The 27292-nt window shown below is 31.9% G+C and overlaps 1 protein-coding gene across 2 annotated transcripts in view; it reads left to right on the top strand.

Annotated features, from left to right (window-relative positions):
* The window catches only part of LOC114336446 (acyl-CoA Delta-9 desaturase), a 154422-nt gene that overhangs the window by 48618 nt on the left and 78512 nt on the right, over positions 1-27292 (top strand). Inside the window, exon 1 of one of the 2 annotated variants that reach the window (XM_028286810.2) lies at positions 23416-23732. The exons of the other annotated variant lie outside the window; for it this stretch is intronic. The gene's annotated coding sequence lies outside the window, so the exon portion shown is untranslated. Of the gene's footprint in view, positions 1-23415; positions 23733-27292 lie in introns of those variants that run through there. 2 annotated transcript variants of the gene reach the window in all.

Genomic DNA, 27292 nt, shown 5'->3' with positions numbered 1-27292 from the left:
CAAAAATACTTTAAACACTAATCACTTATAATGATTGGAGTAGGGACCAGAAAAGTTAAAAATAATAGAGAATTTAGGTTTTGTAAACAAAAATTAGCAGTGCGTTCCGGCACTGCGTTCCCGCACTGCTAATTTTGCCATGACACCACTGGTAGGGACAGTGTGGCCCCTCATGCGCTTGCTTCGCAAGCTCCTCCGATACACACTATATCCCTCCTCCAACCATTGCAATAAGAATCTTCCACATATTGCTTTGAAATCTATCACCTTGTCCCTTAATTTGCTGCTAAGTAGGAAGGCTGTACCATTATGTCCTTGTTTGGTATCTCCGGAATAAAACACTGTATATTTCTTTTTTAAAAATGTAAAGACTGAAATAGTTTTGTACACACTTATGAATACAGGTAAATAGGGAGAAGTGTACTTTTGAAGTGTGTAAATTAAATAATTCCTAGCTGAGCGCTTTCGGCTTATAAAGCCATCTTCAGAGCTATGGTCAAAAGGTTCAAAATACCACTATGAAGAGAGATGGATCCCATGTATGATATAAAAATACTTCTATTTTCTTATGCAGTTTTTTTAATTGATGGAAAAAAAATAATTGGAAAAAAACCTTGTCTGACTGATGAAAAATGCTCAACGTTGCTATTGTTGTAAGGTCGGAAAAGTTAGAAACATCTATTACAAGCACAAAGGACTTTCACATGAAAAATTACATTACATAAAACGAATATTTGATCATGGTAAGGTCAGGAAACCTTACCATCTGAAGTCTACGGTGTCAGCATGCAGCATCTGCATGCCTCCTCCAACCATTATAACTTCGTTCGAACTTATAACCAATTTAACCTATCGTATAATATATACTACTAATATTTCGCCGTAGCGATGACGGTCGCGATTTCAATGCTTTTCCCCATCCAAAAAGTGCATAACGTTGCTAAAGAAGTTTTCACTTCAAAAATACTTTTAACACTAATCCCTCCCTCTGGTACACACTCGATCCCTCCTCCAACCATTGTAACCAGTCGAACTGATACGCAATTTAACTTGTAGTATATAAATTACTACTATCTTGCCGTAGCGATGACGGTCGCACATATTCAATGCTTTTTCCCCATCCAAAAAGTGCACAACGTCACTAAAGAAGTTTTCACTTCAAAAATAGTTTAAACATTAATCAGTTTTAATGGTTGTAGAAGGGATAGTGTGGCCTCCTATGCGCTTGTTTTGCAAGCTCCTTCGGGTACATACTCTATCCGTCCTTCAACCATTATAACCCGTCGAACTTATACGCAATTCAGCCTATAGTATATAAATCACTAATATCTCGCCATAGCGATTCGATTACGGTCGCGAATTCAGTGCTTTTTCCCAATTCAAAAAGAAGTGTTTTACCTATATTATATACGTGTTGCCTACGTCCTACATTATTTATATAGACTATACATACACATAATATACAGGGTGAGGCAGATAACTGGCCTATTAGAAATATCTCGAGAACTAAAGGCAACAGAACCATGAAAATTGGAATAAAGGGGTTTTGAAGGATGATCTATTAAATGAAAATATTTTCATCTCTTTGCAACTTCCGGTTATACCGGAAGTTGCTTATAACTTCGTTTTTTTAAATGGAACACCCTGTATATTTTTACATTTTTGGATTCTCCTCATTATCTTCTTTCTTCAAATATGAGGTTTTGTAATATTATACAGGGTATTTTAAGAAATATTTACGTATTTTTATTAATTTCGTAGCAATATTCACACCCTGTAGAATTGTAATAGTTTGAGATTAAAAACTCTGCTTACGTTCAAGTGATTTTTAATATAATCTACTATTGTTAAGAATCATTAGTATAGCTAATTTTGAAATTTTAGTATACAGGGTTGGTCAAAACTCGGAATGAATATTTTCTGAGTTTTCTTAAATGGAACACCCTGTATTTTAGTATTGTAATGAAATTATATTTTGTGGTACTTTTTTATTTCTTAAGCATTCCCTATACCTAACTGCTTTAATTTGAGCTTAATTGTTAATCGCACCAACAATTTTAACTACGTAGGTATTTTGATAGCTAAACCATTATTGGTAATTTTAAGGATCAGTCTGGATTAATATGTATTTATTTCTAAAAAATTATTTGTGATTGAATATGTTCACGGCCAACCTAATAAAATTTTACGTATTGTTTGTTGCAATTAATGTTTAGCTTGAATCACCAATAACTCACAAATTAAAGCAGTTAGGTATAGGGAATACTTATAAAATAAAAAAGTACCATGAAATATCATTTCATTACAATACTAAAATACAGGGTGTTCCATTTAAGAAAACTCAGAAAATATTCATTCCTAGTTTCGACCGACCCTGTATACCAAAATTTCAAAATTAGCTATAATAATGATTCTTAACAATAGTAGACTATATTAAAAATCACTTGAACGTAAGCAGAGTTTTTAATGTCAAACTATTACAATTCTACATGGTGTGAATGTTGCTACGAAATTAATAAAAAAAACGTAAATATCTCTTAAAATACCCTGTATAATATTACAAAACCTCATATTTTAAGAAAGAAGATATTGAGGAGAATCCATAAATGTAAAAATATACAGGGTGTCTCATTTAAAAAAACGAACTTATAAGCAACTTCCGGTATAACCGGAAGTTGCAAAGAGATTAAAATATTTTCATTAAATAGTTCATACCTCAAAACCCCTGTATTCCAATTTTCATGATTCTCTTACCCTTAGTTCTCGAGATATTTCTAATACCCTATATACCCTATATATACCCTATATATACGTACAAAATTTATTTCACCGAAGCGATGACGGTCGCGATGAAGGTCGTGAAATCAATCATTTTTCCCCATCCAAAAATAGGTTTTACATTTATTTTAAATTTAAATACTTCTACATAATTTATATACAAAATTTATGTCGCCGAAGCGATGACGGTCGTGAAATCAATTCTTTTTCCTCATCCAAAAATAGATGTTATACCTATATTGTACACGCGTTGCAGGCCCTCTGCATTATTTATATATAGGTACATACAGATCATATATTATATACGCACAAAATTTGTAATTATAAATGCAAAAAACCTATCGTATCCCACCAAACACGACCCCCCCCCCGGAGGTGGGGTAAGGGGGTTACTTTAAAATCTTAAATAGGAGCCCCCAATTTTTATTGCAGATTATGATTCTTTAAGTAAAAGTAAGCAACTTTTATTCGAGATATTTTTTCGAATTATGGATAGAGGGCACTATAATCGAAAAAAAAAACGATTGTAGGAAATAGAAAATTAAATTAAAAAATGGAAAGTCCCCACTTAAAAGGACAAGTTTACTGAAGTTGAAAAAGTATGTACATGTCAAAAATCTGACGATTTGAGTAAGGAAGTGCGTGAGTCAAAAAGTTTCACAAGAAAAAAGCGAATAGAAAAACTAAAAAATACGTGTTCAATATTTTTCAAAAATCTATCGAATGATAGCACACACGACTACCACGAAGAGGGATGGGGGGTAAATTTAAAATTTTAAATTACGAACCCTGCGATATTTGACGAAATGAAATATCGTGCAAAATACACGTATTCAATTTTTTTTAAATCTACCGAATCCCACCAAACACGACCCCCCTAACTTTGGCCCTATGTTGCTAACTTTGGCCCTAATTGACCTAGGCTAACTTATTTTTTTAAAGTTCGTATAAAAAGGCCATCTTTTAGAATGTGTAAAAAAAATTTTGTACCGGCCCGGCCTAACAAGAAAGGTATTCAAATTGTTTATAAGGAAAAATTTACGAGACTTTTGCATAATTATTTATTACTAATAAATGCATTTTTTATTAACTTTTTTTAAACAGGTTTGAAAGTTTATGATCTTTCATTTGACACCTGCAGAATGGTTCTAACATTCTGTTTTTCTGACTTATGTTATTGCAAAAAAAAGCTTAATTATGCAAACAATTTGCATAAAATTTAAACAATTGAATAAATCGCTTCGAAATTATTGTCACATATTACGCATCAAAGAACCCTCATTTGACAAAACTTTCGAAGCTGTGCACTAATTTTTACAATAGTTATTGCGAAATTAATTTTTTTGCAGTTTAGTCTTTTTCCGCAAATCGCCAGGAAATTTTGACATTCCTGTCAAAATTTCTTGAAGAAAAAGTCAGGACTTCCTTACTGTAAGGAAATGTCATTTCCTTACTGTAAGGAAATTATATTTCCGTACAGTTGTTAGTGTTCTACATAAATGATAGAAAACACATTGCTATTAAAACCTTGTAAATTACCTTAATCATTAAATTTTCTTTATCTGGAGCTTCCTGGATAAATTTTTCAATTTCTTCCTTCGTTAAAATCTTAGATTTCTTTGCCCTATAACCTTGAGCTTGCCGTTTCAATAAAGAACGAAGTTTTGAGTATGTAGATATATCTACATTGTGTTTAAGTGCAAGGGTTGACTTCAGCATTGAATAATTGGCCCATAATGTTGAAGATTTCATCTTTAAACAAAGGTCTAGGAAGTATGCCATTACAACATTTTCTGAGAAAGAACTCGTATTTTTACTCATGCGATAATCCATAAAACGTCTGTATGCATTTTCGTACTTTTCTCTTGATTTCTTTGGCAATAATTCTAATGAAGCAGTATTCACTGCCTCAACCAGCTCTGGAGGAGTCCCAGGAATGGAAATTTCATCATCACTTATCATTTTACTTTCGAGAACACCAGCAATTAAATTTATAAGCGTCAAGTTTGACAATTCAACCTCAATACGTTTCCATAGTAACCCAAGTAATTTTATTAGGAATTTCAAAGCACCATTTATTTGCGAATAAAATTATCGCGTTTTTTTTAATCAATCAATATCTGTCGAATTTTAAACGATTTGCGGAAAAATAGTATGTTTACCTCGTAGGAAAAGCCACATTCCTGGACTCTGTGTTGCTAAGTCTCGGCTTGCGCCTCGACTTAGCAATCTTCACAGTCGTCCAGGAATGTTAAGCTTTTCCTACCCGGTAAACAATGTACTATTTTCTCAATTATATTAACAATAAATAAGTACATATATCAACCTTTGTAACACGTCATTTTAAAGCTTTTTCCATGCTCTCGAAGATGTTTGTACTAAAGTAACCACAAGGTCCACTGTACATTGATTTGAAAAAAAAAGGAAATAATGCCGTTTTTTGACATTAAATTGTTTATAAATAAAAATGGCCGCCAGATCCTACGCATGAAATAGTTACAAATTGTTCTCATAAGTATTACCTGTCGAAAAAACGCTTCAGTACCCTGGCTGTTCGAGTGTCACAAACAGGGTATATTTTTGGCTTATTACCTTGGCCTACATAATCATTTCAATATAATATTATGAATTTGATAAAATAATTGCAAATAAAGTTTTAATCTCATCAGTTTAATCTTATCAGAAAGTGTTTTTTCAAACGTAGTAATTTGTTGAATACATAATACAATACTTAGCTATTATTTAAAAACTTGACCACATAATATACAGGGTGTCCAGAAACTCACCGACAAACGAAGACAGGAGATTCTTCAGATAATTTTAAGACAATTTAGCTCAATTCACCTAGTCCGCAAATGCTTCCTAAGAGGAAACAGTAGCGATCAACAGGTAGCAAAAACGCGTTCCAAGATTGCGGCTGTAATTTTGATTACTTTTTCGAGATATTTGGCACACGTATTCGTAATATAATAAAGAATGGCGGTACAGAGCCCAATTTGAAAAATATATTAATATGTGGAAATTACTCTGTAATTAAATACATTATTAAAAAAACGAGCCTGTACCGCCATTATGAAAAACAAAAAAATACATTTTCTTCAAATAAACTTTTTTATCCGATGCCTAGATTTTGTGTCATTTTGGAACTACTAAAATTTTTTATTTCATTAGTAGTTCCAAAATGACACAAAATCTAGGCATCGGATAAAAAAGTTTATTTGAAGAAAGTGTATTTTTTTGTTCTTCTTAATGGCGGTACAGGCTCGTTTTTTTAATATTTTATTTAATTACAGAGTAATTTCCACATATTAATATATTTTTCAAATTGGGCTCTGTACCGCCATTCTTTATTATATTACGAATACGTGTGCCAAATATCTCGAAAAAATATTCCAAATTACAGCCGCAATCTTGGAACGCGTTTTCGCTACCTGTTGATCGCTACTGTTTCACCTTAAGGGTGTGCTCACTACGGAGAGCAATGGATTGTATACTTGCTCCCTGGTATTTATATTCGTGAATTCTCGTATTTAAAATAATGTATTTATTTTACATAGCGATCCATGATACTATAAATAACATAACTTTATTTATAGTATCATGTAGCGATCGAAACTATATTATCGATCGCTATGTAAAATAAATACATTATTTTAAATGCGAGAATTCACGAATATAACGAATATAAATACCAGGAAGCAAGGGTCGGAGCGAGGATACAATCCATTGCTCTCCGTAGTGAGCACAACTTTAGGGAGCTAGAGCTCTTTGAAAATGGCGTCTTGTAATTAGTTTTTCTTAAATACCCCCAGAACGCTTCAATTTAGAAAAACTAAAATCGGTGCGTATATTTATCTTGTAGAGGTAAATCGATTCCATCCAATACGAATTTCTAGTACCGATCGTAGGCGTCCGTTTTGTGTAGGGCAACAGTTATTTTATCACATAACTTTTTTGTCTTTAACTTTTAATGAATACTGGATTTGACACTGGATTATTAAATTGTGAGGTATTCTAGTACTAAAAGGTACACTTGCTTTAAGTCAGTAGGACACACGGTTTTCTAGAAAAATCGATCAGAAAATTTTTCTTTTTTGAACTTGAAAAAAAATTGAAAATTTTTTATATACGGATACCTCATAACTTAATAATCTAGATTTAAAAATGCTTAAAAATTAAATACAAAAATGTTATGCGACAAAATAACCGTTGACCTACCCAAAACGGACGCATATGACCCGTACTAGAAATTCGCAATTAATGAAATCGATTTATGTCTGAAATATAAATAAACGTACCAGTTTTTGGATTTCTAAATAATTTTTTTTGAAATTTTTTTGGAAATTCAAAAAAAGAAAAATTTTTAAATCGATTTTTCGGTAAAACGGTGTATCCTATCGACTTATGACAAGAGTACCATTTAGTTGTAGAACACCTCAAAATTTAATAATCCAGAGTCAGAAATGCTTAAAAATTAAAGATAAAAAAGTTATCCGATAAAATAACTGTTCCCCTATTCAAACTGGACGCCTATAACCGGTACCAGAAATTCGCAATGCATGGAATCGATTTATCTCTGAAAGATAAATATGTGTACCAATTTTCGTTTTTCTCAATAGAAGAGTTCTGGAGTTATTTAAGAAAAACCAATTACAAGACGCCATCTTCAAAGAGCTCTAGCTCCTTTAGGAAGCATTTTCGGACTCGGTGAATTCGGTTAAAATATCTTAAAATTCAAAGTTTTAAAGTTTTCAACCTAATAGGAATATTAAAAATATTAAAAAATATTAAAAATATTCCCAATAGATATTTAATTGAAAACTTATTGGACCATTTTCCTGGTAACACCTCAATGGCTTCTAAAAGTTGCAAGCCAGATGGATGCTGAAGCGAAGAAGACAAGAGGAATTCAAAAAACTTACAATTCACGACCCCGTCTGTTCAGCTGGTAAATTTCAACGGAAAATGGAGCTAGTTACTCAAATGAGTAAAACCAATATAAAATGAAATAAACATGTATACAATTTTTATTCAGTTGCAATGCGAAGGCAAAACTGTCTTATTTTTCACTTAGAACAGAGAGCACAAGCCAGCTCTCTAAATCTTGGATTTTCGACTCTATTTGGAGTCATCATCAGAGAGGCGTAGGCCTGCTGCTCTCTGCCCCAAGTGACCAATCCAATAAGTTTTCAATTAAATATCTATTGGGAATATTTTTAATATTTTTTAATATTCTTAATATTTCTATTTAGTCTGGGCTGATTATCGGAGAATAGGCCATTTTTGGGAAAAGTTATTTACCAGCAATTTTATTGCTGGAATCGAATTATAAGATCCTATATATTAATAATATAGGTATGCAAAGTCCTCAGATAGTGTGCTACTTTTTTTATAAACAAAATGGCGCCCGAAAATCGTGTTTTTTTCAATTATTGCTCTAGAACTCCGAAGATTTTAACTTTACAACAAAAACACTCAAATAAAAATTCACCGTGATTAAATTCTGCATAGAGACGTGTTTTTCCCGATCTGCTCCGACGAAAATTTTCCTCGGAAAATGCGGGTTTTCCCAACAAAATTTTTAATTTTCAAATAAAGTTTTAGATAAGTAATTATTTACCAATAATTAAATAATTTGGTGACTTAAAAGCCTTCTTGGTTTAGATTATAGTTCCAGAAGCTGGTGAAAATTAAACGAATATTTTAGCAACAATTAAATTGTTAATTAATAATTTACGGTCGCAATAATATCCAAAATAATTATGATGCACTGATCAAACTTTGAAATCTTATAAAAATGAGATGCCTATTTAACATTTTGTCGACAAAATATTATTTTTTTATTTTTTTGCATAATCTTTAAATGTTTAAAAAAATAGTTATAAACAAATTAACGTTTCTCAGAAAGTTTTTATTATATTATAATTTTAAAAAATAGCTAAAATGCGCATTTCAAATATCTTGAAAATGAATGCTTTAAAACGTTTTTGCAACCATTTGCAAAAAAGTTATGAAACAGCAAAATAAACATACTATTACTACGGTGTTATTAATTTTTTTTAATTCTTTCAAAGCGTAGAAGTGAGTTTAAAGTACAAGCTAATTATTTATAAAACAATATCGATTATCAGCTTAATGGTTATATTTTAATTAAAGATTATAAATATATTTTTTTGTAATTTACACGCGCGAAAGTAGAATAATACAGTACCGTAGCTACCCGCCCACATAAACAACTCGCGCGAGTTTAAGCGTGTCAGTCGTTTCGAGTGAACATTTTATCTCCGGCTCTGTATCAAGCCTACTTTCGCGCTAAAAATTACAAGAAAAAGTATTTTTAATCTTTGATTAAAATATAACCATTGCACTAATTTTTGACATTCTTTGTGAGTAATTAGATTGTACCATAGACTCACTTTTAAGCTTTGAAACAATTAAAACAAATTATAAACAATGGAGCTATCGTATATTTATTTTGCTGTTTCCTAACTTTTTTGCAAATGGTTGGAAAATTTTTTTAAAGCATTCATTTTCAAGACATATGAAATACGCATTTTAAGTATTTTTTAAAATTAGAATATAATAAACAATTTCTAAGAAATGTTAATTTGTTTATAACAATTTTTTTAAACATTTAAAGATTATGCAAAAAATGAAAAATTTATATTTTGTCGACAAAATATTAAATAGGCATCACACCTTTATAATATTTCTAAGTTTGATCAATGTCTCATGATTATTTTGGTTGTTATTGCGACTGTAAATTGTTAATTAACAATTGAATTGTTGCTAAAATATTCGTTTCATTTTAACCGGCTTCTGAATTTATAATCTATACCAAGAAAGCTTTTATTTCACCAAGCTATATAATTATTGATAAATAATTACTGGCCCAAAAAATTTATTTGAATATTCGAGATTTTGTTGGGAAAACCCACGTTTTCCGAGGAAAATTTTCGTCGGAGCAAATCGGGAAAAACATGCCTCTATGTAGAATTAAATTGGGGTGAATTTTTATTTGAGTATTTTTGGTGTAAAGTTAAAATCTTCGGAGTTATAGAGCAATAATTGAAAAAAATACGATTTGTCGGCGCCATTTTGTTTATAAAAAAAGTAGCACACTATCTGTGGACTTTGCATACCTATATTAATAATATATAAGATCTTATAATTCGATTAAAGCAATAAAATTGCTGGTAAATAACCTTTCTTTGTACTTTACTAATTAGACCAACGTATTATAACTATTTTTTTTTCAAAATTTAAAGATTATGCAAAAAAAAAGAAAAATTTATATTTTGTCGATAAAATATTAAACAAGCATCTCATCTTTATAATCTTTATAAGTTTGATCAATGTATCATGATTATTTTGGTTATTATTGCGATCGTAAATTGTTAATTGACAATTGAATTGTTGCTAAAATATTCGTTTAATTTTCACCGGCTTCTGGAATTACAATCTATACCAAGAAATCTTTGATGTCACTAAGTTATTTAATTATTGATTAATAATTACTTACCTAAAACTTTATTTGAAAATTATAGTTTTTGTTAGGAAAACCCACATTTTCCGAGGAAAATTTTCGTCAGAGCAAATCGTGAAAAACATGTCTCTATGCAGAATTTAATTGCGGTGAATTTTTATTTGGGTGTTTTTGTTGTAAAGTTAAAATCTTCGGAGTTATAGAGCAATAATTGAAAAAAATACGATTTGTCGGCGCCATTTTGTTTATAAAAAAAGTAGCACACTATCTGCGGACTTTGCATACCTATATTATTAATATATAGGATCCTATAATTCGATTCCAGCAATAAAATTGCTGGTAAATAACTTTTCCATGAATTTTGCTAATTAGCCCAGAGTAATTAGGTGGAAAACTTTAAAACTTTGACTTTCAGTTGCCGGATGTCGTTAGACATCTACTCCATGGACGTCAGTTGCAATGCGGGGATAAGCTCTCGGAGATTGGTTACTTGGGGCAGAGAGCAGCAGGCCTACGCCTCTCTGATGATGACTCCAAATAGAGTCGAAAATCGTCGATTTAGAGTGCTGGCTTGCGCTCTCTGTTTTAAGTGAAAAATAAGACAGTTTTGCCTTCTGTCTTTGCAACTGAATAAAAATGGTATACATTTGTGTTTCATTTTATCTTAAAATTATGAGGAATCTCCTGTTTTCGTTTATCGGTAGAGTTTCTGGCACCCTGTATAATAGTTTATTGAACTATTATAACTTATTAGTTAAAAATTATAAGTAGATTTCAAATTACTTTAACTTTCCAAACTTAAAGAAGTTTGGAAATAGGAAGATCTACTGGTGGTCAAACGATGCGTCGCTGACGTTAAAACAATAAAGAGGAGAAAACTATACAATGACAAGTAAATTAGGTCGCACACAGATCTTTAAAACTATAAGGCTGCCAAAAGGAAGAGGAAATAGCAGTAGGAAAAGCTAAAGCTGAAGCGTATGCAACTCCATACGATCAACTGATACCAAGGAGGGTAAAGCCAAGATATAATATAGCATAGCCAACTATAGAGCAAAGAAAGCAAAAGATTTTAATAAAATTAAATATACGCTGTACTTAAACTGCCGTCAAACGGTCGTGCACTATAATGCCGTTAACAGATATGACGTCTGATGCGTTTGACGGCATTTTCTTCGGATGCCGTTCGCTTGGAGGCTGGCCATCTTAGTATCAAGTTCTGATAAAGAATTTATTAATATTAGAAGATTTTCTTATAAACTAAAAAGAAAACAAAATTAAGTATTAAAACGTGTTTTAATTATGAGTAATGATAAATACATAATTAAATTAGTCTTCATTTATTTTAAAACCTATTGTAAACTAAGAAAAAAAATTAATTATAGAAATTTAATCCTTTCTTTGGAATGGAACCCTGGATTTATTTGGAAATGTTTTGGGGTTTCTTTTCTTTTTCTTTGGTAGTCCTATTGCTGCCAGGCCTTGTCCTTTTGGGCGTCCTCGTTTCTTTACTGCCACTGGCATTTTAATTGTCGACAAAGCAACATCGTTCACTTGAAGAGTTTGGTGAGTAATAGGAAGTTCATTTTCTGGACTTAACTCTTGTATATTCCCCTCCACGTTATCTACCCTACTTATCTCTTGACGAACCACCTCACCTCACAGCTTATTTCACTTTTAAATACAACTTCATCATTACTTTCAATAATAACTTGCGTGTCATTTTCAAATAAAACTTCATCATTACCTACTGTCAATAATAACTTGCGTGTCATTTTCAAATACACCTTCATCATTACTGTCAATAATAACTTGCGTGTCATTTTCGTCTGTAACATCTATAGGTGTAAGTAGAATATCATTGGCCCACAGTGTTATCTTTGCTCAAATATCATGCCCGTACGTTGTGCAATACTACGCCCAATAATGACACTTACCTAAGTCATTCAAGTTTTCCAAATTCAAACTTATTATTCTCACAATAATTAACAATTCGGTACAAATATAAAGCTTGTAACTATATACTCAGACGGGCACTATAAAATAAGATAAGAGAATCGTCAACTCGTGCATTAACTCACCACGTGTATATATGCTGAACTGCAAGTAAAAACGAACGGCAGCCGAAGAAAATGCCGTCAAACGCATCATACGAATGACGTCATAACTGTTAACGGCATTATAGTGCAAGACCGTTTGACGGCAGTTTAAGTACAGCGTTAAATATATCCTAATAACGAAAATAATAAAGTACAGTGGAACCCCGATAAGTCGGCCCCCGATAACCCGGAAGTCCGGCTAACCCGGACCGATTTTCATCAGATAAACATTTTGATTTTCACTATTGTGTATTTTGACAACGACACCCGATTTGGGCGTCGAAATGTTAATAAAATTATTTTTCAATTTAATTGTGGCTTCTTATTTTCTATCAAAATACATACCTAGTTAATTATCAGATAAACATTTCAGCAATAAAAATGTATGTAATATAATATTTGAGAGGTACTCGTAATGTGTATTTGTGTAATTTGAACTATACGATAGTAAAAATGACTCATGGCACACGCCGCGCCGGCAGAAACAACAGACACCTGTCTGTAGTAGGTACCTATTCCTTTATATATTTCAAACAGCATTGTTTAAAAAGATTAAGAGTATTTAAAAAATTATTTTTCAAACAATGGTCTTTAGTTTTCACTGTTCTTAAATAACATCACATCGATTGTGACTGTATTGTGTGTAGTACAGTCTTGTATATTGTTCGCTTCCGTTTGCTTACGTTTGTATTTGCGTGTTTGTAGTAATTTAGATGTGTAGGTACTATGCATATTTATATATATATTTCATGTTATTTCAATTCTAACGGAGTTTATCTGTAAGTATAGGTACCGTATTTTATTAATTTTTACCATATTCTCCGGCTAACCCGGATTTTCGATAACCCGGATCGGCCGCGGTCCCGATTAATCCGAGTTATCGAGGTTCCACTGTACCTACATACTAGTTCACGAAAAGTATGAAATCCGTTCAAGTATTACGTAACGCAGGTTGGGGGGGGGGTCAAAAATCTTCAAAAATTGCGTTACGTAATAGTTAAACTCCCATTACAGTGCGTTACGTAAAAGGGAGGGGGGTTTAAAAATCTTCCAAAATCGCGTTACGTAATACTTGAACGCTCCCTCAGAAGGAATGGAGAAAATATTTAGAAAATTTATTAAATAAAGAACTAGACAGAAGCTAGTTCGAAGTTCACAAAGACAGTAGAAGCAGTAGTTACCAAAATAACAAAGGAGGAGGTTGCTGAAGACCTTCAAAAAATAAAAAAAAACGGTAAAACATCTATAATAGATTATATGTATACCTGATAAGGTATGGAGGGCTTTACGAGATTCAGGAATAAATTAGCTAACAGATTTATTTAATAGAGAAATAGTTTGGGTTTATCTTTTTTATGTCTTTTGGTTAGTGTTTCATTGGAAGTCTAAAAGTCCCCCCCCCTCTAAGAAGGCAAATCCCCGTCTAAGGCAAATGTCTAAATCCGCCACTGCCTGAAAGGGGTAGCAAACTGCTGGAAACAATTCAAACAATAAACAATAAAAACTGTCACTGAAAATAGCAGACAATATTTCTTATTTTCAAAACATTTTTTCTATAATATTTCAAATGTTAGATTTACTATAAACAAAATAATAAAAAGTTAAAAAATCAAAAGTAATGTTGCCGTATATTAATGTGAATATTTCATGATATTATTAAATAATAATTATATTATTTATTTACATGATCTTTTATACATGAAATTATACCCTAGGCCCTAGACATAACCTAAGCAGTATCCTCACATATACAATAATGTATAGAAGAAAAATGAATTTTTTATTTTTTTTTATCTACTATTATTGTTTGAGAAGAAATAACTACATATCATTTACTGCAATTTAAATATAATATTATTTGCAGTTTGGTTTATTTCTAAGTCACAAAAAATTTATTCAGCTTTTAGAATCCCCCTGTAATTTAATAGACTCATTTTTATAATTATGTAGTCCATCTCACGGTAATTACCATGAGTCTGAGTCCAACTATACATAATACTTAATCCCGAAATAAATCCAAGCCGCTGTTGCTCCGCTCCAACTCATTATTTTGTCCTTTCCCGAAGAAAGAAAGAAGTATAATAATACATTAGTCCAAGGGTGGGAGGACCATCACGCCACCCAGTTGGCAAATAATATCGCTGTATGATCGCCGTTGCGTATGATCTGATGCAAGCGGTGTACACCGTACACCGTGTACACCATGCATTTGCGAATAGAGATGGACAAGCCGGAAAGTTTTGAATCACACTCTCGTTCGTTACTTTTTTGTGCTATCTGTAAAAATAATACATTTATTTTATCAATTATACTTTTCTGTCATGAATACATAATGTATGATTTGTAATAACACGTAATTTGGACTATTGTTTGATTGCATAATATTATATTAAAATAGGCAATAAAAGTAAATAGACAATAAAGTACAAAGTTAACTACAAAGGTTCTGAAACTATTTTCTTGTAGTATGTCGCAAATTAAATATCATGTTTATAATATGATATATTAAGCTACAATTTATTGTAATGAAATTAGATTTTATAATTTGTTGTTTGACGTTTCGTTTGTTACTCCGTAAATCGTCTTCAAATAGCTATGATTTTTTTTAATAGTGGGGTGTCATCCTCATTAGTGAGGATAATACCTCAACTGTCGCTACGAATAATATAAGATTTGATTTAAATACCTATGAATGCAGTTACAAAAAAATCAAACTTAATCGAATCAAGAAAGGAACGTAAATATTCTAGTTCCACCAAATATATTGACGAATTCAAGCGCCTAATAAGACGAAAAATCTGCACTTAAAAATTAATTCTTATACCAGGCCTAATACTAGAAAAAAATGCAGCCTAAACGTCTTGTCATCTTATTCTACGCCATAAATAATAATGTTTCTCCCTCTCTCTCACTCTCTACCTCGAATACACCATTAAAAAAGAATGTGTGTGTGTGTACTTTGTACGCACGTAAAAAGTTATACTTCTAAATATGATTTCAATGAAATAAATATACTTTCCGACAGTTTATTTAATTGTAGTTTATTTAAAGATTAAATTAATTTTTACTTACTACTTTCCAAACATTTTTATTAAAACAATACCAAAAATTAGAAAAAGATTAGAAAACACCAGGATTTGAACCGGGGTCCACTTGAACTCCAGTCCAACGCTCTACCACTGAGCTATACCCTTTTGATTATCCGGGCTACAAGATTTCTCAGACATAGTGACAAACAGACGAAGTCAATTATAAAATACTTTAAATATTACTTATTATCTTATTCCCGCGGTAGACAAGTCCAAATACACAAAAATTATAATAATAGTTATTTATGATATAAATGTTAAAAGTACAATTTTAAGGCACGTATGTGAAAGATTCGTGTGAAAGATTCGCTTCGCTCATTCTGCAATTCACATGAATGCCTTAAAAATGTACTTTTTAACACGTATACCTCTATCATACAATATTTTTTTTACAAACGTCTTATATATCAACAATTATAATTTATTCATTCTCAATTACAGGACAATACCTACAAAAACTTTTACTAGAACTTGACTGACATTCCATTTTTATATTTTTCTTGACATTACATCAAAACTGCCTATACTGTCAATACGTAAATCAGAATAACATCTACTTTTATTTTAGTATATTCTAACAAATTTTAATAGTTTTTTTCTATAAACGTGTTAAAAATGCAATACAGTTTAAATTAAATTTTAAAAAACCTTTTAAACCACCTTTTTCAAATTGCGCAAGTTGTATTATTAATATCTATTAATGTTAATAAATGAAATATAAATATTTTGACGTTTCACAATTTGACAATTCCCTTTTAACTGCAGTGCCTTAAAATTTTTAAAGCACCGGTGCTTTAAAGTAGCGTTTTTAACGCTCCTATTCTTCTTAACGTGCCCTATCAAGTCCCCTTGACGTTGGCGATTAACATGGCGAAACTGTCTCTGTCTCGAGCTATTCTAAATAGGTGTTCTGCTTTCTTTATTCCTGTCCAGTCCCGGATATTCTTCAACCAAGAGGCCTGCTTTCTACCAATTCCTCTGCGTCCTTCGATTTTACCCATCATAATAAGTTGAAGAATATTATACCGGTCTCCCCTTACTACGTGTCCAAAATAGGCCATCTTTCTATATTTGATGTTATCAAGCAGCTCACGGGTAGCATTTGCTCTCTTAAGGACTGCCACATTTGTCAGCATAGCCGTCCATGGTATTTTTAGAATACGTCTGTGCAGCCACATTTCAAAGGCCTCCAAACGGTTAATGGTGGATATTTTTAATGTCCATGCTTCGACACCATACAAGAGGACTGACCAAATGTAGCATTTAATCATGCGCTTTCGAAGTTGAAGTTGCAAGGTATCATTACAGAAGAATGACCTCATTTTTAAAAATGTCGTGCGGGCTATCTCGATTCTACATTTTATCTCTTTATTTGGATCTAGTTGTTCAGTAATATGGCAACCAAGATATTTAAAACTGGGTACTCTTTGAATCATATGACCATCAACATATAACCGTGAATCTTGATGGGCCAAACGGCTAAATACCATGTACTTTGTTTTTGAACAGTTTATATTTAGGCCAAACTCTCTTCCCACTCTGTCAATGGCATTTAAAAGGTGTTGTAATCCATTCATATCATCACTTAAAATAACTGTATCGTCTGCATATCTGATTGTATTTATCAGAATTCCATTAACCTTCACACCCCATTCCAAATTATGCAGCGCTTCCTTAAATATTCTATCTGAATACAAATTGAACAACAGTGGGGACAGTATACAACCCTGTCTGACGCCTCTTTGTATTTTGCATATTTCTGTTGATTTTCCATTTATGCAAGCTGTCGCTGTTTGACGCCAGTATAATTTTTCTATGATTCGTACATCTTGACTATCAACTCCTTTATCCTTTAGTATTTTAATTAATTTGTGATGTTGTACTCGATCAAAGGCCTTCTCATAGTCAATAAATACAGCAAAGACGTCTTTCCTTTGATCTCGGCATTTCTGCAATAACACATTTAGTGCAAAGAGTGCGTCCCGGGTTCCCAGTCCATTTCTGAAGCCAAATTGTGTTTCATCCTGGTCTTCTTCACATTTATCTCTGATTCTACTGTGGATGATACGTAGAAAGATTTTCAAGGTGTGGCTCATAAGGCTTATCATTCTATAGTCGCTACAGTTTTTCGGACGTTGTTTTTTTGGTAGGGTTATGAATTCGGACTTTAACCAATCTTCAGGGATATCACCAGTCGAATAAACATCATTGAAAAGTTTGACTAGTATTCCAATGTTTTCCTCATTTATGAGCTTTAACATTTCTGTAGGTATGTTGTCGGGACCAACGGCTTTATTGTTTTTTGCCAATTTTATAGCATGTTGTATTTCTGATTTTAGTATTTCTGGTCCTTCACCTTCATCTAAAGTGTCCAGTTCTTCGGGTCTATCATCATTATACAGTTCATTTATATAATTATACCAGGTAGTTCGGATTTCGTGTTCGTCTATTATCATTTTTCCCGACGAATCGGTTATAGTATGTGGAGTTTTCTTATAATAAAGACCAGCTACTTCTCTAACTTTTTTAAACATATTAAACGTATCATGTTTTTCATTCAACTTTTCTAATTCCTTGCATTTATCCTCCATCCATTTTTCTTTAGCTACCTTTATTTTTTGTTTAATTAGTTTTTGTTTTTCTTTGTATTCTGTTTTGTTATCTTTCAGTTTTCTTCTCTGCTCCATCAATTCCAGGATTTCATCAGTCATCCATTGTTGTTTTTTGTGCCTCTGCATCGTTGTCGTATATTTTTCCATTACTTTCCAGGTAAGATCTTTAAACGTGTTCCATATTTCTGTATTGTTTTCATTTGTTGAATTCTTTAGCTGCTTATTCAGGTCATTTTCTATTAGCGTTTTGTTGGATGCTGATATATGTAATTTTGGTGTTTTGGGGTTTTCTTCGACTTTTTTGAGCTTCACTTGGATGTCAGCTATTAGAGGGTTATGGTCTGAACCGATATCTGCACCAGGATATGTCGTTGATCTCTTGACACCATTCTTAAATCTCTTGTTTACTAGAATATAATCTATCTGATTTCTAATTATATGAAGCGAGTTATCTCCTGGTCCCTTCCATGTATATAATCTTCTTTTGTGTAATTTGAACCATGTATTTGCGATTATCATGTCATGTTCTTGACAGAACTGGTATAATCTATCGCCTCTTTCATTGCTCTCCCCTAGTCCATATCCACCTATCAGGTCAGATCTTCGTCCTTGACCAATTTTCGCGTTAAAATCTCCAATAATATATGTGATTTCGTTCCTTTTTAGATTGTTAAGACGCTCCTATAAATACATAAATTAAAACATTTAGTAACGAACTCCATACCGCCTGTCTGCGCATGCGCGCAGATTAATAAAATTTCTCCCTCAATAAAATCGCGTTTAAAGAAGTATAACTTCAAAAATTTAAGGTCGTTTTTGCAAAAATACTGCAAATTATATTCCAGAAGAAAGGGTGCATTACATTAAGGGAAAGTTAAGACCAACCCTGTAGATATATCTTGCTTGTATTATGGACTCGAACGTGTCTACAAAATGGATGTACAGATCATATGGAACACCTCAATAGGGCTTTTCATTAACAGTAATTTGTTTCGAGCTTCTGTCATATTTCGTATAATCCCTGTATTTTAATATTATACACAGATTATGCAACATATGACAGAAGCTCGAAACAAATGACAGTCGATGAAAAGCCCTATAGGGAACTTGCACATTTTTTTATTACATAATAATGTTCAGTTTTGTTTAAAAATGAGATTTCCAAAATTTCATGCTTCAAAAACTCATAATACCTTAGAACCACAAATTTAAAATCTTCTGCGATATTGAAATAGTTCAAACGACCCGTGACGTCACATAGTTTTACTATATAGTTATATTTATAGTTATATTTAGGTATATTCTTCTTCTCCTTCTTTAGTTTATTGGCCTCCACCGACTTGGGTATTTGGCCAGCTCATCATCGCGGAATAAGGGAAAAATATTTATCTTCTAATGACATTTATCGTATGTCATTGTAATAATATATACCAGTTTGTTAAGATTGGATTTTCATACAGTTTTTGAAGGAAAGGAAAGAAGGTTTACTATGGAAAATAAAACCATTTTGTCAAAGTACAAGTTTTCTATGAATATTTCAAACAATCAAAAACCCTTGTGACGTTACATAACTGTATTTTCTACTGACGTCTATAATGTTTTGTTTAAAATTATATACAATTTTGTTTACTTTGTTGGTGCAGAATGTAAACACTAACCATATAGCATCACGACGCATTTTGGGCTAGCTGCTTTAATTTGAATTTAGAATCGTCTTTAGGGGCCAAACGGAACACAGAAACAATTTTTTTTTATCTTTGATACATGTTTTAAATTATGTAATGTTGTGATTTATAACATTTTTTTCGAATTTAAAATTTTATGCAAGTTCCCTATTACCTCGGAAATGGCTTGCTCGATTTTTATAGATTCTTGTAAATAAGGGTCTTGTGATGCGGCCGATATTACGATGGTATTTACCAACGGCGTAACCGGGATGATCCTAAGGGGGGTTACAACTTCAAAATGGCTTGATTTGTCAACAACACATAATGATGTTAAGCGTATAGAGCTCAAAGTAGATCCCAATGGGGGGGGGGTTGTAACCCCCAAAACCCCCCTGGTTACGCCTATGGTATTTACATTGCTGTCAGATCTTCCGTTTTTCTGGAAATCTAATGAACTTCCTAATTTCAAATAAAACAGCCTGTAGATTTTTTCGTTTTGAAGTACTTAAGAAATACTTTATTTTTGTTGTACGCCATAATTTCGAAGTTATTGCTACATTTATTTAAACAATTATTTTTATGAACAAATTTATTTTTAAACAAATTATACAAATTAAATTTTTTGAAGCGGTAGATATTATTTTACGTTTTTTTGTATAATTCGGACCAAATAAGTCTTTTTTCCTCGAAAGTTGGTCGTTTTCGAGTTAAAAAAAATTTAAAATTAAAAAAAAGAAAAATGACGATGCTCAAAACTCAAAAACATAAGTGAAAAATATAATTATAAAATTGCGAAGTACCTAAATTCAAGTTCAAACCTTATTCTATCAGTTCTTGATAAGTATTTTGGTCTTATTTCATTATACAACACTGTTTTTTGATTGATTCTAAAACATGCCAGCATGTCCTAGAATCAGTCATGCCAATAATTCTTCATCGTTATTTCAAAAATAATATTTTTTACTTGTATTTTTGAGCCTTGAAAATAGTAATCTTTCGTTTTTTTTAAGTTTTAATTTGTCATACTTCCAAAAAGATCAACTTTAGAGAAAATTTACACGAGACTTTTTTATTCCGAATGATCCATAAAAACCTAAAATAATATCTGCCTAAGCTGAGAATAGTTATTTTCCTAACAAGTGCAGAAAGTCATTCTTTTCCGCACGCGACTGCAGTTTGCCGAACGACGCGAAGCGGGAGTTCGGCAAGCAGTCGAGTGCGGAAAAGAGACTTTCTGCAAGGGTTAGGAACAATATTTTTTCTAAGAGTCTTTAAAAAATTACCAAATCTTAATCAATTAATTGAATTAATATGAAAATACATACACAAATTAATTCTTTGGCAAGGTTGTCAAAACCAAACATTCAATATGCATAGGGATTACGTACACTCGATACGCATCGTATCCGCCATGTTTTCCCGTAAGGCGCTATGGGAAAACATGGCGGATACGATGCGTATCGAGTGTACGTAATCCATAGGGATTACGTACACTCGATACGCATCGTATCCGCCATGTTTTCCCGTAAGGCGCTATGGGAAAACATGGCGGATACGATGCGTATCGAGTGTACGTAATCCGGGCCATGATTAGTTAGCATGACGACGATCTTGGTTTCCATAACGATGATTCAAAACGACTGTTATTGTCTACCGATTTGACTTTCGAATATTATGTCACAATATTTTTATTTCATCGAATTGTCGCGTTAATTTCATTAAAACAGGAACACAATAAAATATATTTGAAATAAATTAGTAAATAATATCTAAATATTAGTTTATTGTATGTATTATAATTACTTTAAGGCCATATTAACATATCTAAATTAACACGCGTGCGGAAAAGTAAAAACCGCTTGCGGAAAAGTAACACGCGTGCGGAAAAGTAACAAGCGTGCGGAAAAGTGAAACTTTCTAAACTAAAATGCGTGAGCGAAAGTAGACATTTTTGCACGCTCGTAGAAAAAATTAATTTTATAATTTTGTTTATGAAAAATGGATTAAATAAATGTAGCAATAAATCCGAAAATTTGCATTTAATATAGGGAACATGACATGAAAAATAATCAGTATTTCTTAGGGACTTCAAAACACAAAAAATACCTATAAGTATGTACAACGTGTTCGATTTGAAATAAGAAAGTTCATTGGATTTCCAGAAAATCTGAAGATCTGGCAACAATGTAAATACAACCGTAATATCGGCCACAATACAAGACCCTTACTCAGAAAAGCCTATAAAAATTGTGCAAGCCGTTTCCGAGATAATATAAAGCGTTAAGCGTTCCATGTTCCATTTCAAGATCAAAAGATCTCACTCTGTATAAGGGTCTATTGTGGCCGGAAATTTTTAAAGTAAACCAAATATATTGAACTAAAAGGGAAGCTCCCTAGGTTAGCTGTATACCATATAGTTAAAAACTCTAACATGAAGTAAAAAACCACTTCTATGTAATTGGTATATTTATGAAAATTTAAAAATCCCAATGGATTGAATAAAATGTGTCCAATTCAGAACGTTTTCGGACCTATCAGTCAATCAGCAGTGAATCTACAATAAAATAAGTAATCCCACTATTAAAATTGAAAGATGGTTGAAATTTTGAAAGTTAAAAAATGTGGTTATGATTACTTACTTGAATACTTGCTAAATAGCCCCAGAACCAAACAATGGTTGAATTTATAATTCGATCTACATTATGTCAAGGTAATATTGAACAGGCTAAACGCCGATGTTAAAAGATATAACCTCCGGGAACATGGTGAAACCCTACCAGGAAACTTAAACAACCATCTTAGGCCAACGTTGACTACCGAGTGTCAAAAGTTTGCAAGGAACTGTTTGGAGTGACATTGACAGTAGAGAAAAAGGTAGTCGATTTTCAAAGGTTTTTAACAAAAGGTCATGATCCAAAACATTGATAATATGATAAAGATTTTAATATCTGAAAATATCTGACATTTAAATCTATTGTTTGGTTGGCCTAAGATGGTTGTTTAAGTTTCCTGGTAGGGTTTCACCATGTTCCCGGAGGTTATATCTTTTAACATCGGCGTTTAGCCTGTTCAATATTACCTTGACATAATGTAGATCGAATTATAAATACAACCATTGTTTGGTTCTGGGGCTATTTAGCAAGTATTCAAGTAAGTAATCATAACCACATTTTTTAACTTCTAAAATTTCAACCATCTTTTAATTTTAATAGTGGGATTACTTATTTTATTGTAGATTCACTGATGATGGACTGATAGGTCCGAAAACGTTCTGAATTGGACACATTTTATTCAATCCATTGGGATTTTTAAATTTTAATAAATATACCAATTACATAGAAGTGGTTTTTTACTTCATGTTAGGTTAGAGTTTTTAAATATATTGAAAACCATCATACACTATTATTTCTTTCTAGCTCTAGCCATTGCGACTATAATATCATTCATAATATTATTCATAGTCAGCAGTATCCGAAGATGTGGTTACTGAGGAACTAAATGTATAATTTTAATTTTTAAATATAAATACAATCAGGAAGTTCCATCTCAGATCATGCTTTTACTGGCGCATAAATTATGAATCTAGTTTTCGATAACAGTGAAAAAATAACAGTTAGTCATATATCGATCACCTCTAGCTACCAATACTCTCGCACATTTCCCTGACCAATACACGGTCTAGGCCAATCGTTGAACCCCAAACTTGAAACGACCACGTGGACTTCAATCATTTTTACCGGCGAAGTCGCGGAGTCCACGGCACGTTGCGTGACTTTGAACCGCGTAACCCATATATAAATTTATTTTGCAACTTATCCTGTCAGTTGTGTGCTAGGTCTTGATTTGTCAAGCCCTAAATTACCGGGAGAACAAGTCATAACAGTGTTTACATTACCCCATAGTGCACTTTGCAAGTTTGGAGTAACTTGTAAACTGTTAGTGAAAACCAAAGAGACTCTTGGACTTAATTTTCTTGTGATTTTTCTGTGAATTTATAACAGGTGAGTGGTTTGCAATAATATTCTAGGATTGATACAAAAAAAATAGTGATTTAAAACGATTTCTTATAATGTTTCAATGTTATTATAATAAAATATTTTAAAAATTTTTTGGCATTGGAAATGTCAATTATAATAATTCATAATAGCCCTTATAATCTGCATATTTAGGCAAAAGATACTTTTCATTGTCCCTCGTTTCGGTGTTTTATCATTTTAACAATAATATTTATTGTAGTTCAATTAATTAATTTGAAGTTTTTCTGATAAATTTTTGATATTTCTGCACATTTAGGTTGTTCTTGTTTTCTAATTGTGACTGACGGTTATGGTTTTTCTGTTAGTATCCTATTTGCTTTTGCAACTTCTATATTTTGATGTCTCTATTATATATTTTTTGAGTATATACATATTATTTTTCATATTTCGCTCAAAACTTTATAGAATTCTTAAAAAAACTCTTGGGATTTAAGTACAGATGTAAAAAAATTACCAGTCCTGTAGTTTTTTAATATATTATTTTTTTTTCTCCATTGGCATGGACACAATTCTTTTTTGAAGTCTTTCCAGTATTTGTGATTTTCTATTTGCAAAATATATTTCTAGTTTTTTAAAGCAAAATCTTCTAACAGAACGAAAAATAGGTAAATGTTAATGTTACTACATTGTAGAATATTATACTACATAATTATATTATTCCGTCAATTCAATTATTTCTGTTTTCTTGTCGTTTTTCTGTAGCCTCGTTAGAAAAGTTGTATTTTAGATTTAAAATTACTACAAAGGAAAATTTACAAATCTTTGAAAACATAAGAAAAAATACAAATCTTTGATCGCCTTAATTAGTGTACTTAGTTTATTATGTTACAAAACCATTTTATGAAATGCTTATTTTCGAAAACATACCAGTTTCAGATACATTATATTGGCACATTCCTACAATATTGCCAATATAACAACAATAAGTGATTATACCAATAAACAGTTTCAAAACTACCTCTATAATTTCCTCATTTTATTGTCTATTAAATAGTCACATTTTGTCGTTATTTCAAAAGTTTTCAAAACATATTTTGTAACATATCTATCAATCTACGACCATTCACAAATTTTAACTGTATATAAAACGTGAGAATAAACAGTTCGAAAGATTTCTTCGCTATAATTATTTTTTTGTGGGTACGTGTACTTAGTAAATCGATAGAGTTCATTGTTTGGTTTATTTTGGCCAGCAAGCTGTTCCGCTGACTGTTGAATCGGGTGATTTGAAAGCAGCCTATCAGGATGAATTAAAGAATCATGCTTGGTGGCCTGACTCGTGGATTAGGTCTGGCGATTTTGCTAATAAATACACAGAGAAAACTAATCGCTTGTAATGTAGAATATTAGATCACATTAAATTGTTATTTTTATAATCCTTTTATTTATTACAAAAGGTTATTACAATAATCAGGAAAGTCAGACTACTTTTTTGTTCCTTTATTATACAGAGTATTTATTATTTTTAATACATAATTGGTCAATTTTTATTAATTTTTCGTCATTTTTTAAATTTTATTTTTGAAATTACTTAAATCCTTCACTTGTGCCTCTACTAATGGATGTTGTGGACAAGAACAAACTTGCCTCTCTGCTCAGATAATCTTATTTTCGTTTAATGTTCCACCTTCCAATCCTGTTCAATTCCTCATGCCTCATGTCACATTACTAGGACAAACTTTTTCTACTTCTTAAATGTTAATTTTGGTTGTGTAAGGTGACCAACTATTTTTTGTTCAAAAAGAGTACATTTTGCAATTACAGTGGACTCTCTCTATAACGAACACGGATATTACGAGGTTTCGCTTATAACGAGGTACATTAGGTGTCCCATGAAATTCCTATTGAACTATAACCCTCTATAACGAGGAATATTTGGTTATAACGAGGAAAAATGAAACCGAAGAATATATTTTTTACCTGTTTTTAGGACAGTAATGGCTATAAATAAACACCCACAACTGGCTGTATATAGAAATTCCTAACATCTTTGTTATGATCGAGGCAAGTGCTGTAATATGCTTCGCCGCCTGCAATAAACTTCTTCCTGTGCATCGACCGATATTGATTATTGTAGGAAATTTACAATTTACGATGGCTAGGTCTCATTGTTCACCATCGACCCCCTAATAAACTACGTAAGAGATATCAAAACATATCTTACTGTTGTCTGATATAACGAGATCCTCTTATAACGAGGTAATTAGGCCGCCATTTCATTTCTCGTTATAGAGGGAGTCTACTGTATTTCATAGGCGAAACAAAAAAAGAAGAAAAAAGGATAAAAACTTTATTTTCTTTTAAAAACATACATATATTTTTCTTTGGAGTGCATTTTTTTTGCTAAATGAGGATGTTCCTATAATAATGTAGCCACATCCGAACAACTTTTATTTTGCATATTAAATTTGACTGTTAAGACGGCAGATAATGTTTTTACAGAAAGTTGCGACTTCTCACTGCTCCAATAATCATTCCCTAGTGAAAATACCCTTTCAACAGCAGCATTAATGAGGGTCTGGACAACGTAATTGCTTACGTTTAATTTCTATTAAAACTTTTAAATTTTCATGTGGGATATGTTCTACTCTAAAATGCCGAAAGATTTCTGCCCATCTTTCTTCAAGTTCTATTTTCTCATTGTTCCATTTCTTCAATTTTTCTTCATTTAAATATAAATTTACTCTTCGAATTTCTTCAAAGAGAAAATGGTCATTAATAACAATATCTTTTACTTCCTTCATTACAAATTCGACTGCTGAAGAAAATTCTTTCCATTCAATTTTACTGTTTAGAAGGGTCCATTTGAAACAATTTAATGCTCTAAAGTTCACTATCTATTCTATCCGTTCACAATGAGTATAAGATTATACAAATGAGTAGGTACTTTCAGAGTACCTAGAGGATTTGAAAAGAGTACGGTTTGCGAAAAAAGAGTACAATACTCAGTAAATGAGTACAGTTGGTCACCTTAGGTTATGGAACGCAATATGTCTCATTGTCTTTAATTTTAGTTGTAAGTCAAAAGAGACACTTATCTTTATGAAGTTATTCCTTACTGGCCTTGACCCCCTTTTCGAGATTCGATTTATAGTTAATCTAGCATCCTACATATTTATATTCGCAAAAAAGTTGTTCATAAGTTTGTTATTGTTTGTTGTTATGGTCTATTCCACGAACATACACCTGTTTTGGATTACTTCGACAATGAATATTTTACTGTGCAACATACGAAGTACGAAAGTAAATGGCGCTAATAATTATTCCAATAAACAACAATGTAATTTGCAATTTACTTTCGTTCTTCTTATTTTACACAGTAAAATATTTTTTGTCGAAGTAATCCAAAACAGGCGTATGTTCGTGGAATAGGGTATAGGTACGTATAGACTATAGAACATTTGTGTTTCTTTATGTAATAATAGTTTTTATCGCCAGCCGTCACCAAAGCCATTCATTATTGTACTCATTTGTCCTCGTTTACGGCAGTAAAGTAACACTTTATTGTACTGAAAGAAGAATTT

This window comes from Diabrotica virgifera, chromosome 1, assembly GCF_917563875.1.
Source record: "Diabrotica virgifera virgifera chromosome 1, PGI_DIABVI_V3a".
NCBI lineage: Eukaryota > Metazoa > Arthropoda > Insecta > Coleoptera > Chrysomelidae > Diabrotica > Diabrotica virgifera.
The sequence above is the reverse complement of the archived record's forward strand: the minus strand, read 5'-3'. Positions and strand labels throughout refer to the sequence as shown.